At 47.9% G+C, this 18500-nt stretch overlaps 1 long non-coding RNA gene across 1 annotated transcript; it reads right to left on the reverse strand.

The window, feature by feature from the left end:
- Window positions 1–6700: 6700 nt before the first annotated feature.
- On the reverse strand, window positions 6701–12642 carry LOC142917113 (uncharacterized). Its single transcript, XR_012936870.1, has 3 exons — window positions 12592–12642; window positions 12225–12290; window positions 6701–6879 (listed from the first exon to the last, which is right to left on the reverse strand). It is a non-coding gene; the product is annotated as an uncharacterized LOC142917113 (long non-coding RNA).
- Window positions 12643–18500: the final 5858 nt, after the last annotated feature.

Here is an 18500-nt window from a genome sequence, read left to right on the forward strand (position 1 = left end):
GCGATTTGATTCCTGACGGCATCAAATTCGGCGAGACTCGATCCAACAATCGAATTACATCCAATAACCGTGATATCTAGTACAGACACGCGCGGATCGATTCTTCAATCAAATGTTCAATAAATCGCATCTATAAATCATAGAATCTATGACGAATGGAATCGATACTGAGTGGAATCAACAAGGAGTGAATCTATAACCCGTAGAATCGTCCACGCGTGGGATCGGCTAAGCGTTGAATCAACAACCCATCACTCTCCCACTCACTCACTCACCCACTCATCCACTCAGTCACTCACGCACTCACTTAGTCACTCACCCACTCACTCAGTCACTCACCCACTCAGTCACTCACTCACTCACCCACCCACTTACTCAGTCACTCACTCAGTCACCCACTCAGTCACCCACTCACTCAGTCACTCACCCACTCAGTCACCCACCCACTCACTCAGTCACCCACCCACTCACTCAGTCACTCACCCACTCACTCAGTCACCCACTCACCCACTCAGTCACCCACTCAGTCACTCACCCACTCACTCAGTCACCCACCCACTCACTTAGTCACCCACTCACCCACTCAGTCACCCACTCAGTCACTCAGTCACTCACCCACTCACTCAGTCACCCACCCACTCACTCAGTCACTCACTCACCCACTCACTCACTCACCCACCCACTCACTCACCCACTCACTCAGTCACCCATTCAGTCACTCACCCACTCACTCAGTCACCCACCTCACTCAGTCACTCACTCACCCACTCACTCAGTCACCCACTCACCCACTCAGTCACTCACTCACCCACTCAGTCACTCACTCACCCAATCACTCACTCACTCAGTCACCCACTCAGTCACTCACCCACTCAGTCACTCACCCACTCACTCAGTCACCCACTCAGTCACTCACTCACTCACCCACTCACTCAGTCACTCACCCACTCACTCAGTCACTCACCCACTCACTCACCCACTCACTCACTCACCCACCCACTTACTCAGTCACTCACTCACTCACTCAGTCACCCACCCACTCAGTCACCCACTCAGTCACTCAATCACCCACTCAGTCACTCACCCACTGAGTCACCCACCCACTCATTCAGTCACTCACCCACTCATTCAGTCACTCACCCACTCACTCAGTCACTCACTCACCCACTCACTCAGTCACCCACCCACTCACTCAGTCACCCACCCACCCACTCACTCAGTCACTCACCCACTCACTCAGTCACTCACTCACCCACTCATTCAGTCACTCACCCACTCACTCAGTCACCCACCCACTCACTCAGTCACTCACTCACCCACTCACTCACCCACCCACTTACTCAGTCACTCACTCAGTCACTCTCCCACTCATTCAGTCACTCACCCACTCACTCAGTCACCCACTCACTCACTTAGTCACTCACTCACCCACCCACCCACTCACTCACCCACTCACTCAGTCACCCACCCACTCAGTCACTCACCCACTCAGTCACCCACTCAGTCACTCAATCACCCACTCAGTCACTCACCCACTCAGTCACCCACCCACTCACTCAGTCACTCACACACTCACTCAGTCACACACCCACTCACTCAGTCACTCACTCAGTCACCCACTCAGTCACTCACGCACTCATTCAGTCACTCACCCAATCACTCAGTCACTCACTCAGTCACCCACTCACTCAGTCACTCACCCACTCACTCAGTCATTCACCCACTCACTCAGTTACTCACCCACTCATTCAGTCACTCACCCACTCACTCAGTCACTCACTCAGTCACTCACCCACTCACTCAGTCACTCACCCACTCACCCATTCACTCAGTCACTCAGTCACTCACCCACTCACTCAGTCACTCACCCACTCACCCATTCACTCAGTCACTCAGTCACTCACCCACTCACTCAGTCACTCACCCACTCACTCAGTCACTCAGTCACTCACCCACTCACCCACTCACTCACCCACTCACTCAGTCACCCACCCACTCACTCAGTCACTCACCCACTCATTCAGTCACTCACCCACCCACTCACTCGCTCACCCACCCAGTCACTCACCCAGTCACCCACTCAGTCACTCACCCATCCACCCACTCACCCACTCACTCAGTCACCCACCCACTCAGTCACTCACCCACTCAGTCACCCACTCAGTCACTCAATCACCCACTCAGTCACTCACCCACTCAGTCACCCACCCACTCACTCAGTCACTCACACACTCACTCAGTCACACACCCACTCACTCAGTCACTCACTCAGTCACCCACTCAGTCACTCACGCACTCAGTCACTCACCCAATCACTCAGTCACTCACTCAGTCACCCACTCACTCAGTCACTCACCCACTCACTCAGTCATTCACCCACTCACTCAGTTACTCACCCACTCATTCAGTCACTCACCCACTCACTCAGTCACTCACTCAGTCACTCACCCACTCACTCAGTCACTCACCCACTCACCCATTCACTCAGTCACTCAGTCACTCACTCAGTCACTCACCCACTCACTCAGTCACTCAGTCACTCACCCACTCACCCACTCACTCACCCACTCACTCAGTCACCCACCCACTCACTCAGTCACTCACCCACTCATTCAGTCACTCACCCACCCACTCACTCGCTCACCCACCCAGTCACTCACCCAGTCACCCACTCAGTCACTCACCCATCCACCCACTCACTCACCCACCCATCCACCCACTCACCCATCCACCCACTCACTCACCCACTCAGTCACTCACCCACTCACTCAGTCACTCACCCACTCACTCAGTCACTCACCCACTCACTCAGTCACTCACTCAGTCACTCTCCCACTCATTCAGTCACTCACCCACTCACTCAGTCACCCACCCACTCACTTAGTCACTCACTCACTCACTCAGTCACCCACCCACCCACTCACTCACCCACTCACTCAGTCACCCACCCACTCAGTCACTCACCCACTCAGTCACCCACTCAGTCACTCAATCACCCACTCAGTCACTCACCCACTCAGTCACCCACCCACTCACTCAGTCACTCACACACTCACTCAGTCACACACCCACTCACTCAGTCACTCACTCAGTCACCCACTCAGTCACTCACGCACTCATTCAGTCACTCACCCAATCACTCAGTCACTCACTCAGTCACCCACTCACTCAGTCACTCACCCACTCACTCAGTCATTCACCCACTCACTCAGTTACTCACCCACTCATTCAGTCACTCACCCACTCACTCAGTCACTCACTCAGTCACTCACCCACTCACTCAGTCACTCACCCACTCACCCATTCACTCAGTCACTCAGTCACTCACCCACTCACTCAGTCACTCACCCACTCACCCATTCACTCAGTCACTCAGTCACTCACCCACTCACTCAGTCACTCACCCACTCACTCAGTCACTCAGTCACTCACCCACTCACCCACTCACTCACCCACTCACTCAGTCACCCACCCACTCACTCAGTCACTCACCCACTCATTCAGTCACTCACCCACCCACTCACTCGCTCACCCACCCAGTCACTCACCCAGTCACCCACTCAGTCACTCACCCATCCACCCACTCACCCACTCACTCAGTCACCCACCCACTCAGTCACTCACCCACTCAGTCACCCACTCAGTCACTCAATCACCCACTCAGTCACTCACCCACTCAGTCACCCACCCACTCACTCAGTCACTCACACACTCACTCAGTCACACACCCACTCACTCAGTCACTCACTCAGTCACCCACTCAGTCACTCACGCACTCATTCAGTCACTCACCCAATCACTCAGTCACTCACTCAGTCACCCACTCACTCAGTCACTCACCCACTCACTCAGTCATTCACCCACTCACTCAGTTACTCACCCACTCATTCAGTCACTCACCCACTCACTCAGTCACTCACTCAGTCACTCACCCACTCACTCAGTCACTCACCCACTCACCCATTCACTCAGTCACTCAGTCACTCACCCACTCACTCAGTCACTCACCCACTCACCCATTCACTCAGTCACTCAGTCACTCACCCACTCACTCAGTCACTCACCCACTCACTCAGTCACTCAGTCACTCACCCACTCACCCACTCACTCACCCACTCACTCAGTCACCCACCCACTCACTCAGTCACTCACCCACTCATTCAGTCACTCACCCACCCACTCACTCGCTCACCCACCCAGTCACTCACCCAGTCACCCACTCAGTCACTCACCCATCCACCCACTCACTCACCCACCCATCCACCCACTCACCCATCCACCCACTCACTCACCCACTCAGTCACTCACCCACTCACTCAGTCACTCACCCACTCACTCAGTCACTCACCCACTCACTCAGTCACTCACTCAGTTACTCACCCACTCACTCAGTCACTCACCCACTCACTCAGTCACTCACCCACTCAGTCACTCACCCACTCACTCAGTCACTCACCCACCTACTCAGTCACTCACTCACCCATGCACCCACTCACCCATCCACTCACCCATCCACTCACCCATACAATCACCCACTCACCCACCCACCGACCGACCCACCCACCCATCCACTCGTCCACTCACTCACCCACTCAACCACCCACCCACGCCACCCACCCCATCAACTAAACGCGAGTCTCGGCTCCATTTTCAGTTTCATATTTTTACTCCATCAGCACAAAGTGACAGCACGAAAGACGGGGGGGAGCGGGGAGGGGGGGGGCTTGGGGGGGGCTTGGGGAGGAGAGGGGGGGGCTAGGTGGAGGCTGGGGGGGGGGTATCAACAATTCATGCATGTGCCATCGCTACAAACATTAAGACTGGCTTAATATATATAGATAAAGAGAGAAAGATACAACTCGCGTTCAAAGTCGTACCACAGTTGTTTAAAACCTGTAGGGGCAAGTGCTGTTAGCGAGCACCTATGAAGGCCGGAACGGTACACGAGGGGGTGGGTGGCCAGCACCACGCCCGACCGCCTTTGTCCCCCCAGTGGCGATGTTTACCACACACCGCACCAGGTACTCATTTGAGGCTGAGTCGATCTAGGAGGGAGCCCAGGACCGGTTAAGATAGTCGTCACCGGTGTTGGCCGTGAGCGGGAATCGAACCTGGTTCGCCGGGTTCATAGCGCAGCGTAGCGCTAACCGCTACACCACCGCTCCCCACACTGACACACACACGCAGACACACACAGACACACACACAGACACACACAGCATAGACACACACACAGCATAGACACACACACAGCATAGACACACACACAGCCTACAACACACACACGTCACACAACATGTAGCACACACAGAATACACGCACACAGCACATGCACACACACAGCATAGACACAGCCCACACACACAACCCACACACAGCCTACACACACAGCATACACACAGCCCACACACACAACCCGCACACAGCATACACACACAACCTGCACACAGCATACACACACACACAGCACACACACAGCATACACACACAGCCCACACACACAGCCACACACACAGCCCACACACCCAGCCACACAGCCCACACACACACACCCCACACACACACACCCCACACACACACATACCCCACACACACACACCCCCCACACACACACACCCCACACACACACCCCCCACACACACACACCCCCCACACATACACACACACCCCCCACACACACCACACACACCCCACACACACACACCACACACCCCACACACACACACCACACACACACCCCACACACACACCACACACCCCACACACACACCCCTCACACACACACACACCTCACACACACCTCACACACACACCCCACACACACACACACCCCCCACACACACACACACCCCACACACACACATACCCCACACACACACACCCCCCACACACACACACCCCACACACACACCCCCCACACACACACACCCCCCACACATACACACACACCCCCCACACACACCACACACACACACACCACACACCCCACACACACTACACACCCCACACACACACACCACACACACACCACACACCCCACACACACACCCCTCACACACACACACCTCACACACACCTCACACACACACCCCACACACACACACCCCACACACACACCCCCCCCCCCACACACACACACCCCACACACACCCCACACACACACACCCCCCACACACACCCCACACACACACCCCACACACACACCACACACACACCCCACACACACACACCCCACACACACACCCTACACACACACACCCTACACACACACCCTACACACACACCACACACACCCTACACACACACACCCCACACACCCCCCACACACACACACCCCACACACACCCCACACACACACACACACCACACACACACCCCACACAACACCCCCTCCACACACACACACCCCACACACCCCCCACACACACACACCCCACACACACACACCCCACACACACACACACCACACACACACCCCACACAACACCCCCCCCCCCACACACACACACCCCCCACACACACACACACCCCACACACACACACCCCCCACACACACATCCTACACACACACACACCCCACACACACACCCTACACACACACCCCACACACACACCACACACGCCACACACACACCCCACACACACACACCATACACACCCCACATACACACACCCTACACACACACCCACACACACACACCACACACACACAGAGACAGACGACGCATGGCGTCCGGGACGGATCTCTAATTTGTTGAGTTTCTTGACGGCATCCGTGGCTTGGGCGAGCGTCGCGTAGGTAGCGAACGCGTAGCCGCGGTTCTCTCCGCTATGCTCCATCAAGAGGCGGAGCTGGTAGAGCTTCCCCAGGACACATCACTGGAAGGGTTTCATGACCAACATTCAAGGACACTTGACGGAGTGGAAGCCAAGAAACGAGATGCCTCCGAGTGGAGCCGAAGCGATGAAATCATTCATAATAAAGGTGATGAAATCACTTTAAGATACCTGTTTCTGTGACCAGTCACAAGCTAATCCCTCAACTGTTTCAATGCTAAATTCTCCTGTTTGATAAGTAAACCCCTTTGCCAAGGTGCCTCACTTCTCTCAACCGGCTTAAAAGACGTTGCGAAGCTTAGCAGCGTTCATTGCAGCTCTGTCCCGACATATTTGTTCCTTTCACCTGAAGAAGGCCACTTGTGTTGTGGCCGAAACGTCGTGAGAATTTTATTGTTTTATTTAATTACTTTATTCTCATTCTACGTGACTTTACCGAAAGAACCAAAGAAGATGATGAAATCAGCTCACGTGCTGTGGGTTGATCGTTGCATCGGCACAATCGTGAGAAGTGGTGGCGGTGGCTTGAGGCCTTCATCCAGCAGTGAATTTGATCGTTGATTTATTTATGATGTTTAAATTTAATCGCAGGCCAATCTTACACGTAACAGGGTCACCCCGTTGTAGCCTTTCAGCTGTGGCCAATGTAAGTCGTGAACTGCCTCCACCTTTGGCAAAGACCGCAGAGAATTTCCCATGAAACTCTGGCATCACTTTGTGTAAGCTGCGTATACGCCGCTACGCTCAACTGATTATATTTTAAATCACTAAATAAGCAACTGGAAAGTATGTCAATTGTACGTGTGGTATAGGCCGCGCTTTGCATATTCACAGTGTGGTGCCTGTAATTTATGGAAACATTTTCGCCCTGAACTGCCCGTCTTAAATAGCGTTGTGCTTGTGCCCGTATGTATGCCAGCCTCAAAAAATAAGTAAATCACCTGACAGGTGTCCCGTTGAAGAATTTGCCCGTCGCACAACAGCAGTACCCTGCCTTGCGAGATGCAGAAAATGTGTTACATAATAATAAGCCTTCGCCGTGCACATGGGCGGTTCAGGGCAACTCACCTCCAGATATACAACAATACCATGATCGCCATGTTAGGCGTTTTAGGAGGATGGCCTTAAGCCCCTTTTTTTTATCCGAACCGGGACCTGGGAAAAGTACAGGTTCCCGGTTCGGATAATAATGTTATTTTATTTTGTTATTTTATTTTTTGCCTACGTGACTTTACCGAATATAACCAAAGAGTATGGATCCTTGCAGTCATGAAAGCTTCAAATCTAGAATTAAAAAATAATAATATTCACTGGCATTGGCCGCAAGCGGGAATCGAACTCGGGTTGGCAGGTTCGTAGCGCAGCGCGCTGACTGCTACACCACCGCTCCCCTTCGCCAGGAGCACGGCGACGTCACCACCCCAACCACAGCCGCACAATCAACAACAACAACAAACGCACAATCAACAACAACCGCACAATCAACAACAACCGCACAATCAACAACAACAACCGCACAATCAACAACAACGCGCGTCGCGACGCGAAGCCGCTCGTGAACGCCTCGGCGGGGCGCGTTGTGGTGGTGCCCTCTTTGCGAGGTTTTCTAAGATCGGTTTCACACGACGGCTGTCTCCCCACAAGTAATCTGTCTCATCGTGCCGCAGGGCCCAGGTGCCGCTAGTGCGCGACGTTCGCCGCGGCCGTTTGAATTTGGGTTCTCGTGCGTGCAATTGGAATCGGGTGAATTAATGTTCAATGCTTTTTTTTATATCTCTCTCTCGTAACGTTGAGCGTAGGCGATCAAACGGGCCTGCAACCACAGCCACCTGGGGTGGTTTACTCTCCCCCGGTTGTTGCAACCTTTCCAGAATTCCTGCCTAAATTAAAACGTCGAGTTTAAATTTCGATTTAAAGCTTTCGTGACTGCAATGATTCATCTTCTTTGATTTTTTCGGTAAGGTCACCACGTAGAATGAGAATAAAATAATAAAATAACACAATCAAATTCTCACGACGTTTCGGCCACAACGCAAGCGGCCGTCTTCAGGTGAAAGGTACAGAACTGTCGGGACGACAGAGCTTCAATGTCTGTCGTCCCGTTAGGTCTGTACCTTTCACCTGAAGACGGCCGCTTGCGTTGTGGCCGAAACATCGTGAGAATTTTATTGTGTTATTTTGTTGTCGAGTTTGCGTGCTAAGATTGGTCCACAGCCACACACCACGATCCTACAGGGACGTCTCTCTCTTTAATGTGGAACACGGGAATGGAGTGAAATCACAGCTGACGCATCTGAAGGCATTCCTGTATTCCCCCGGGGAACGTTTCACCCCACACGTACGTGTGTGCGTATATACGTCTCTTTATAAAATGAGTGCAAACCTGCAAGGGAGGAAATATTAATATAATTACGTGTAAGTTGAAATGGATTTTTGTTGTTGTCAAGGACAATGTATGCCATTTGAGCCTCTGATGCAGCCGGACGTCATCAGTAAATGTCAAAGCAGCCAGACGAACTTCCCTCAACACGAGCAGCAGAGAGATTGTCAACCCCGCTGGCGTTTCCCATCGTGCCCCAACTCCCATCGCTCGCGCCTTTTATTTTTACGCACAATTAAAAGAGTCATTGCCCGAAACGCCGCCGACTGCATACACGTTTAAACATTTTGATTTAAAGCTTTCGTGACTGCAGTAATTCATATTCTTAGCTCTTTCGGTAAAGTCACGTTGAAGGGAAACAATAAAAGATATATAAAACAATATTTTATTGTTTTATATAAAACAATATTTTATTGTTTTATATATATTTTATTATTTTATTGTTTCCCTTCAACGTGACTTTATATATATTTTATTATTTTATTGTTTCCCTTCAACGTGACTTTATATATTTTATTATTTTATTGTTTCCCTTCAACGTGACTTTACCAAAAGAGCTAAGAATAAGGAAAACAAAGTTAAAGAAAAATAAAATGTATATTTTTTGTTACAAGGCTAACGACGAATAAAATTCAGCATGCGCAACTGAAATCACTTTTCACTTCGCCTCTGGAGGCGCTTCAGCTGGACGAGGCCCCTGGGCTGCAGCTCCTGAAGCCACCCCCCCACGCCCGAATCCGGCCCCGATGTTGGATGTTAGTGGATGAGTGAGCGAATGAGTGATGTACGCGCTATCGGTTCATCCGGCGGTTGTTTATTTTAGCGTTTCGGACGAATCGCGCAGCGGCAAACGTGCGATCGCGGCGACAAGCTCGTACACGCGGAACGTTGCAAATCACGCGGCTGTGGAAACTTTGGCTGACGTGGAAATAAGTCGATAATCCTTCGACGCGCCCGCGCGCACAAAACCAGAGCGCCGCGCAAATTCGAGAATGGTGTTGAAACCGCGTCAACGATTGGGGGAAAAACAATAAATCTCGAGGCTTACTCAAACAACAAATATTAAGGAACGCGACCCTAAATAACAAACCGTGGGGCGGCGTGGCGCGCTCGCGAGTCCCGACGTACCGCGGCGACGGTGCCGAAGCAGACGAGCAAAAAAATTCTAGATTTGAAGATTTAGTGACCGCGAGGATCCACACACTCTTTGGTTCTATTCGGTAAAGTCACGCAGGTAAAAAAAATAAAACAATAAAAAATTACGACGTTTCGGCCACAACACAAGCGGCCTTCATCAGGTGACTTCTTGTCCCGTTGTCTGTTAAAAGCTCTAACAGATAGGTGAAAACCCTCCCCGTAGAGGCTATCAATTCTAGATTGGAAGCTTTCGTTGACCGCGAGGATCCACGCTCTTTGGTTCTATTCGGTAAAGTCACGTGGGTAAAAAAAAATAAAACAATAAAAAATCACGACGTTTCGGCCACAGCACAAGCGGGCGTCAAAGGTCTCGCCACGGAGCCCACGCCACTGGGTGGCGGGCCAAGGAGCTCGGGGAACGAGCGGCGAGGGTCGTCGAGCATTCCAACAAACTCGTAGCCACCTACCCGGCGGGTAATGGGGGCGGTTCCGTGTACACAACGCGCGCGCACGTGGCATCGTGACGTGTACACAACGCGTGTGCACGTGGCATCGTGACGTGTGCACGTGGCATCGTGACGTGTGCACGTGGCATCGTGACGTGTGCACGTGGCATCGTGACGTGTGCACGTGGCATCGTGACGCGTACACGTGGCATCATGATGTGTACACAACGCGTGTGCACGTGGCATCGTGACGTGTGCACAAAGTAAAGGATTGGCGACGTTGTTGCCGGCGGTTTGGCGACGATGTTTCTCGCGTTGCTTAACGGAGATTGAGAAAGTTTTGATTTAAAGCTTTCGTGACTGCGGCGATTCATATTCTTGGTTCTTTCGGTGAAGTCACCACGTTGAAGGGAAACAATAAAATATATTGTATTATTTTGTTTTATTATTTTATTATATATTTTGTAATACATTTTTATAATAACAAATATATAATAAAATATGCATTTTATTGTTTTATATATATTATTTTATTGTTTCCCTTCAACGTGACTTTACCGAAAGAACCAAGAATATGAATATACATTTTGATTTAAAGCTTTCGTGACTGCAGCTAAATTCAGCTGACATAGCAAAGGGTGTTGAAAACAATACTATTTGTGTTATGCATAAATTAATGTTCAATCGCAACTTAGAGGTGTGAATCCAGGCTCAGATGTCCTTAAATGCTGGGATGAACAGTTCCGATTTCAGCTGCATGTGCGTACTGTGTTAACTTCCTGTTTCTATTCTTATAAAGAGTTCCAGAGGAAAACAAAAGTAAACTATTGTTACGCTATAACCTCCGTGTTCAACAGAGTTAATAGACGTTACTGCAAACACAAACTGTACACTGTCACTGGGTAAACAGGCGGTGGCGTGTCTAGAATCACGCCTGGCCACCTTCATCTGCTTGGCATGAATGCTTCCTCACTCCACCAAGTAATTGAGGATCAATGAACATAGCTGAGGTTAACTGGAGTTTGCATGTCTCTCTCCGTGGTGTGATGTTAACTACCTCACCTGGTATACAGGAAGTCGTGGGTTCGATTCCGACCCTGACGCCTGCTGTATATTTGGAGTTTGCGCGTCACTCCGTTTAGCGTCTTTGACCGATAGACATTGACACACGTATTCTTGTTTCTTTCAGTAAAGTTACGTAGATAGAAAATAACAATAACTGATAATACAATTACATTAAATAAAGACTACTTGTGTTGCGATCAAAACGACGTGAGTTTTTTTGCTTTATTTACATTTATTTTTATTGTTATTTTCATTTAATTTTCTATCTACGTGACTTTACCGAAAGAACCAAGAATATTAATTCCTGCAGTCACCAAAGTTTTAAGTCAAAACATTCACACACGTTGACAAAGCCTCACCTTGTGTTGTTGTGGGCAGGTCGCTTCTGATAACAAGAGCGGTATAGCAGCTCACGCGGGCTTGGCCTGGTGAAAAAGAAAATAAAAACTGCGTGAATATTGACAATAAAACAAAGTTACAAAGTGGCGAGCCGGGTGAAGACAAATTAAACTTAAGTGAGATAATTAAAGTGAATGCAATCAGGCGAGGGCAGGAGGCAAGGCCCCGCATGGCTAGGCCCCGCGTTTTAAAGTTCCAACCTGGACATCGATTCCCATGCTCGCTGCTACTCAACTGACATCCCTACGAGAGAGAGAGGCTCTACCTTGGTAAACAACAACCACAACCACCACCACAACGACCACCACCACCATGAGAATTTCTCACCTCGGATTTCAGTGCAAGCGCGGATCGGCGGCCTCCTGTTACCTCGCGACGTCACGCGTGTAAGCAGGTAACATGACGTAACTTCCGGGGTAAGAGATACGCCCCTCCCATAATGAGCGGCTCTCTAACTGAATAAATTATATTTTGATTTAAAGCTTTCGTGACTGCAGTAATTCATATTCTTAGTTTTTTCGGTAAAGTCACGTTGAAGAGAAACAACGAAATAATAAAATATATATAAAACAATAAAAAAATTCTCATGACGTTTCGACCATAACTCAAACGGTCATCTTCAGGTGTGTTGGTTTGCATAAATTTATTTTTAAACGGCGCATTTATTTATTTATAAAAAAACCGTTAGCGCCACGCGCAGCGATTTGGCAGTTTGCCCAGGACTAGTCCATCTATATTTTTTTAAAAGAGGAGGGGGGAGACGAAATTTTTTTTATAATGTATGCTGTCTGAAAGCCACTGTAAGCGTGAACAATCAATTAAGAACTGAAATGGTTTATCAAATCTTTCCAATGATTGCTAAGATAGAATCCATCTTCTCGGTTGAAATTGTCTCTGTGCTTGTATATGTGGATAGCCTCATGAACGAATCTCTCATGGAAGCCAGATGGCTTACAAAGAACCTCTGTCTTGGAAAAGTCAATGGCATGTGAGCCTACTGAATTAGAACAATGATCTGCTACGGCCGAGGTGTTGGTCCTACCGTATTTAAGGTCTGCTTTATGTTCACGAATGCGGTCCGAGACATATGGCGTTTGGTTTCTCCAATGTAACTACTACCACAGAGGCAACTTAGTTTGTAGACACCAGGGTATTGTATGTCCGGAATCACATCTTTTACAGATGGAACCAGATCACGGATTTTATGTAATGTGTTGAAACGGACCTGGATCTTGTGTTTATTCAAGATTTTGGAGATCTTTTTTGTGATCCCAGCAATGTAGGGTAAAGTGATGGTTCTGAAAGGCTCCTCAAGAGGGTTCTTCTTCATGGTTTGAGTGATAGCTTTGCGGATTGTATAGTCGGAGTAACCATTAGCCCTAAGAGCTTGGTGTACGTGCTTGAGTTCACTGCTTATGTGTTCCTGGTCGGATATGCATTGGGCTCTATGATACAGAGTCTTGATGAGAGAATTCTTCTGTGATGGATGGTGGTGGGAATCCGGTTTCAGATAAGCATCCGTATGGGTAGCTTTCCTGTAGACAGAGTGGCTCATTGAACCATCAGGTCTCTTTTTAATTAGGACATCCAAAAAAGGTATCTTGCCATCTATTTCGACTTCCATGGTAAATCTGATGGCTGGGTGTATGGAATTGATGTGGTCGAAGAATTGGTCTAGAGCAAGCCGGCCATGTGGCCAGATGACAAAAGTGTCATCCACGTACCTCTTCCATAAGGTTGGGCGCAGAGTGGCAGTCTGGATGGCGTCAGTCTCAAGTTTCTCCATGAAAATGTTAGCTATAACTGGAGAAAGGGGGGAGCCCATTGGGGTGCCCTCAGTTTGTTTGTAGAAAGTTCCATTCCAAGTGAAGTATGTATTGGTTAAACAGTGTCTCACCAGGGGGGGTACCTCAGTGTTTAGTCCTTGATGAACCAAGTCTTCAATGATTGCAATGGTGTCAGGTACAGGAACCTTGGTGAATAAGGAAACTACATCAAAACTGACAAGCAGGTCGTCTGGGGACAGGGAAATACCCTTGATTGTCGATACCAGGTGAGTAGAATTTTGTACCGCAGAGGTGGTCTTTCCAGTGAAAGGACGCAGGATTTCAGACAAAAAACGAGCTAGTTTGTAGGTGGGGGAGCTGATAGTAGAGACTATGGGACGAAGAGGTGTATCAACTTTATGTATTTTTGGTAAGCCGTATAATCTTGGTGGCCTGGCAGCAGAAGGTTTCAACGAAAACTGTTTAGATTGATCAATTAATGTGGTTGAATCAGAAATTATTTTGTTGGTTTGTGTGACGAGGCTGTTGGTGGGATCTCTTTTTATTTTTGTATAACTACCATCGTCGAGTAATTCTTTAATTTTGTTGTTGTATTCTATTTTATCCATGATGACAGTAGCATTGCCTTTGTCAGCTGAGAGGACTACAATATCATTCCTCTTTTTTAATTTATATAATTCAAAACGCTCATCTTTGCTGAGGTTGCTAGCTGGCATCTTAGCGTTTTTGAGGGTTGCAGCGATTTCAGATCTTGCTACGTCTGCAGCGATGTGACCCAGGCCCCTGAGAGCAACGTCTACTTGGGCAATTATATCATTAACTGGTATGTGTTTAGGTGTGACTGCAAAATTTAGACCTTTAGCTAAAACGGATTTCAGACCATCGGAAATAGAACTGTTACTGCGATTAATTACGACTTTATTAACATCTAACTTTTTGGTGTGTGGGTCCGGTCTTTTGTTGAAGAGGAGGTTAAATTTGGAAATCAGGTTTTCCTTACATTTGGTCGACATAGTAGCAGCTGAAGAGGCAGTCATATTGTCTACATGTTCCCAATCCGATGTGGACCAAAACTCAAACGGTCATCTTCAGGTGTGTTGGTTTGCATAACGAAACGTCGTGATAATTTTTTATTGTTTTATATATATTTTATTATTTTGTTGTTTCTCTTCAACGTGACTTTACCGAAAAAACTAAGAATATGAATTACTGCAGTCACGAAAGCTTTAAATCAAAATTTAATCACCTCTACGGGGAGGGTTTTCACATAACTTTAAGATCCTTCAACAAACTCCGGGATAAGAAAGCTCAGCTGATCGAGTCTCTCACCTTCCTGAAGAGATGCCGCGACTCTGGGGTAATTCCAATCGCATTTACACTGTGCTCTGCTGCTGTAACTTCTTCTAATGCGAAACGAATTCTTTTCAAAACTAGCTTAGCTCTTATCTCAGAAAAAAATCTGACTTATACGCACAGAACTAGATCAGTTAGACAAGACACTCTACAAATCACACTTATCATTGACGGCAATAATGTCCACATCGGATTGGGAACATGTAGACAATATGACTGCCTCTTCAGCTGCTACTATGTCGACCAAATGTAAGGAAAACCTGATTTCCAAATTTAACCTCCTCTTCAACAAAAGACCGGACCCACACACCAAAAAGTTAGACGTTAATAAAGTCGTAATTAATCGCAGTAACAGTTCTATTTCCGATGGTCTGAAATCCGTTTTAGCTAAAGGTCTAAATTTTGCAGTCACACCTAAACACATACCAGTTAATGATATAATTGCCCAAGTAGACGTTGCTCTCAGGGGCCTGGGTCACATCGCTGCAGACGTAGCAAGATCTGAAATCGCTGCAACCCTCAAAAACGCTAAGATGCCAGCTAGCAACCTCAGCAAAGATGAGCATTTTGAATTATATAAATTAAAAAAGAGGAATGATATTGTAGTCCTCTCAGCTGACAAAGGCAATGCTACTGTCATCATGGATAAAATAGAATACAACAACAAAATTAAAGAATTACTCGACGATGGTAGTTATACAAAAATAAAAAGAGATCCCACCAACAGCCTCGTCACACAAACCAACAAAATAATTTCTGATTCAACCACATTAATTGATCAATCTAAACAGTTTTCGTTGAAACCTTCTGCTGCCAGGCCACCAAGATTATACGGCTTACCAAAAATACATAAAGTTGATACACCTCTTCGTCCCATAGTCTCTACTATCAGCTCCCCCACCTACAAACTAGCTCGTTTTTTGTCTGAAATCCTGCGTCCTTTCACTGGAAAGACCACCTCTGCGGTACAAAATTCTACTCACCTGGTATCGACAATCAAGGGTATTTCCCTGTCCCCAGACGACCTGCTTGTCAGTTTTGATGTAGTTTCCTTATTCACCAAGGTTCCTGTACCTGACACCATTGCAATCATTGAAGACTTGGTTCATCAAGGACTAAACACTGAGGTACCCCCCCTGGTGAGACACTGTTTAACCAATACATACTTCACTTGGAATGGAACTTTCTACAAACAAACTGAGGGCACCCCAATGGGCTCCCCCCTTTCTCCAGTTATAGCTAACATTTTCATGGAGAAATTTGAGACTGACGCCATCCAGACTGCCACTCTGCGCCCAACCTTATGGAAGAGGTACGTGGATGACACTTTTGTCATCTGGCCACATGGCCGGCCTGCTCTAGACCAATTCTTCGACCACATCAATTCCATACACCCAGCCATCAGATTTACCATGGAAGTCGAAATAGATGGCAAGATACCTTTTTTGGATGTCCTAATTAAAAGAGACCTGATGGTTCAATGAGCCACTCTGTCTACAGGAAAGCTACCCATACGGATGCTTATCTGAAACCGGATTCCCACCACCATCCATCACAGAAGAATTCTCTCATCAAGACTCTGTATCATAGAGCCCAATGCATATCCGACCAGGAACACATAAGCAGTGAACTCAAGCACGTACACCAAGCTCTTAGGGCTAATGGTTACTCCGACTATACAATCCGCAAAGCTATCACTCAAACCATGAAGAAGAACCCTCTTGAGGAGCCTTTCAAAACCATCACTTTACCCTACATTGCTGGGATCACAAAAAAGATCTCCAAAATCTTGAATAAACACAAGATCCAGGTCCGTTTCAACACATTACATAAAATCCGTGATCTGGTTCCGTCTGTAAAAGATGTGATTCCGGACATACAATACCCTGGTGTCTACAAACTAAGTTGCCTCTGTGGTAGTAGTTACATTGGAGAAACCAAACGCCATGTCTCGGACCGCATTCGTGAACATAAAGCAGACCTTAAACATGGTAGGACCAACACCTCGGCCGTAGCAGATCATTGTTCTAATTCAGTAGGCTCACATGCCATTTACTTTTCCAAGACGGAGGTTCTTTGTAAGCCATCTGGCTTCCATGAGAGATTCGTTCATGAGGCTATCCACATATACAAGCACAGAGACAATTTCAACCGAGAAGATGGATTATATCTTAGCAATCATTGGAAAGATTTGATAAACCATTTCAGTTCTTAATTGATTGTTCACGCTTACAGTGGCTTTCAGACAGCATACATTATAAAAAAAAATTCGTCTCCCCCCTCCTCTTTTAAAAAAATATAGATGGACTAGTCCTGGGCAAACTGCCAAATCGCTGCGCGTGGCGCTAACGTTTTTTATAAATAAATAAATACACGGTTAAAAATAAATTTATGCAAACCAACACACCTGAAGATGCCCGTTTGAGTTATGGTCGAAACGTCGTGAGAATTTTTTCTTGTTTGATATATATTTTATTATTTTGTTGTTTCTCTTCAATGTGACTTTACCGAAAAAACTAAGCATATGAATAAATGATGTTAATGTTTCTGGGCCATATGTCGAGGGATGGGGCGTGGCTGCTGAACCCGTCACAATAAACTCTCGATGGCTTCAACGAATACATTATGTTAATGAACCGCCAGTCACTGGGCGTAGCTTTGCCCAAATAAGGATTGCCATTGGATTGATATCGGCAGTGACCCAAGCGGAGGTGACGTCACGCTCAAGAGCGCCGTGGATGGGGTTGGGAGAGTGTGAATACCTTGGTGACATGACGTCACTATCGAGGTACACCTCCCGCTGGCACTTCATGCCGATGAGGTCATGCTGAGTGGTGACGTCACAGAAAGGGGATGGAGTTTAAGTTGATTTAGATTCATTTTCCATTGCCCCCTCCCTTGGGTGCGTGAACTCAGCAACAACAACGTGGACATTATTGTGTATGCAGTGTGTGTGTATACAGTGTGTGTACACACTGTGTATACGTACACAGTGTGTACACACGTACACACTGTGTGTGTACACACTGTGTATACGTACACAGTGTGTACACACGTACACACTGTGTGTGTACGTACGTACACAGTGTGTGTGTG

Source organism: Petromyzon marinus, unplaced genomic scaffold (assembly GCF_048934315.1).
Source record: "Petromyzon marinus isolate PM22_M1 ecotype Great Lakes invasive population unplaced genomic scaffold, UKy_Petmar_22M1.pri1.0 PM_G_Scaffold_42, whole genome shotgun sequence".
NCBI classification, from domain to species: domain Eukaryota; kingdom Metazoa; phylum Chordata; class Hyperoartia; order Petromyzontiformes; family Petromyzontidae; genus Petromyzon; species Petromyzon marinus.